Consider the following 1738-nt stretch of genomic DNA (forward strand, 5'->3'; position numbering starts at 1 on the left):
TTGCGTTGTAAGTTTGGAGCTAGTAGATGATAATATATTGACGTGGGGTGTGATGGAGTAAGAACAAGAGGAAAGAAACTATTGTTTGAGATAGTATAAATGGACAAAACAAATGAAAGCAATGTGTGAAATGTTATCAAGAATTCTATTAAGCAAGAGTAAGGTAGTGGCTTGGAGAAGTACAGGTATGAGCAGAAGCAATTGGGGCTTAAAAGAACAACTCATCATTGTACCTAGAATAGAGTATGCATGGAAGGAGGTGATACAAAGAAAATAAATTAGAAACCCTATTCTCCCATAAGATACTCTTTATTGCTTCTTGGAATTACAGAAAGTATAGCTCTGAGCAGTAAAGTCAAGGGAAATTTGTGGTGTACCATGTAATAAGCTTAAACATTTCTCCCACAAAGCAAAGCAAATCATGTTGCCACAATCAGTTGTACACAATGACATATTCTACAGGTTTTAATCAGTAAAGGTTTTGCCATAATCTTTACGGGTACTGAATGTTTAATAAGAGCAGATGACAGAAATACTGCTTGTGAATTGAGCCATAAGGAATAAATCCAGTAAGCTGGCAATTAAATATAACCTGAATTGACCTCATTACTATGATAAGCTGTATTAAGCTACAACTATTATTATATCCTTCTTAGTACAATAAATTTTGTAGTTAGTAATTTGTTCAATTTTTATGTCACATTTAAGGTGGTATTTGGTGGTGGTAAATACAAGAGAAATAAAGAAGAGAAACCTGATCAGAGGTATCCCTGGAGTATATTTAATCAAGATGATTGCCTTGGGCAACTGGTTGGCATGGTACTCCAGTGAGCAGTGATGAAAAGGTATGGTTATGATTGTTCCAAGACTTCTATGCATATAATTTACCTAACATTCTGTTCTATTCAATTTCAAAGCCAGTGGGATTCTATTAGAGATTAGTTTGGCCTGTTCTTTAACCTCCTCTAAAGTTCTCCTCAAGTTTTTTCTCTCCTAAGGGTGGAGGAAGTATTTATTTACTTGTAAGTTTACAACTGAATGGATAATAATCACTTTAGTTAAGTAATAGAATCTTACATTATTTTGATTTAGTCTATACTTACTATAATAAGGCCCTGTTTCAAACCAGTCCTTTAGTACTCAATGGTTTGTTAAACTCTTTTGTGGTATCTTTACAGAATACTAGCATTTAAATTATCCAAAATGGAAACATTATGAAGTAAAAAAATTAAGAATTTCAATTTATGTTCAGTACATGAAATAATGTGGTTCTCTTTCAAACCTTCTTTAAGAATCACTTAATTTCAAACTTAGGCATACTAAATTATAAACTGCCTGTATCATTGCCACATGGTCTTATCACTTAAGTAAATTGTCTAGTGCTGCTTTAGCACAAATAAACCACAAGCAAATGGCTTTAATAAGCAAATTTATTTTTCGCAGAAAGCAGAAAGTCCAGATTCATGGTGCCAGTTCTAGAGGGAGACTTTCTACTTTTCTCTCTGTTCCGAGCCTCTGTACCGTAGCAATCTTCATATGTCTTAGCATCTATGCTTACTCTTTGCTTAATATGTATTTTTTTGACTCAAAATGGTTGATTTTTAATTTTTTTTAAATGATTGACTTAAGATACACTCCACATCAGTACTTTTTTTTTTATAACATCTTATTGGGGGCTCATACAACTCTTATCACCATCCATCCATCCATCCATCCATCCATCCATCCATCCATCCAT

At 33.5% G+C, this 1738-nt stretch overlaps 1 protein-coding gene across 1 annotated transcript in view; it reads left to right on the forward strand.

Moving 5' to 3' along the window:
* The first annotated feature begins 700 nt into the window (after window positions 1-700).
* Window positions 701-1738, forward strand: part of STAG1 (stromal antigen 1) — a 296042-nt gene continuing 295004 nt past the window's right edge. The window contains exon 1 of the mRNA XM_045287455.1: window positions 701-845. The gene's annotated coding sequence lies outside the window, so the exon portion shown is untranslated. The remainder of the gene's footprint in view (window positions 846-1738) is intronic.

Source organism: Echinops telfairi, unplaced genomic scaffold (genome assembly GCF_000313985.2).
Source record: "Echinops telfairi isolate 266 unplaced genomic scaffold, ASM31398v2 ScPeMD7_16;HRSCAF=60, whole genome shotgun sequence".
NCBI lineage: Eukaryota > Metazoa > Chordata > Mammalia > Afrosoricida > Tenrecidae > Echinops > Echinops telfairi.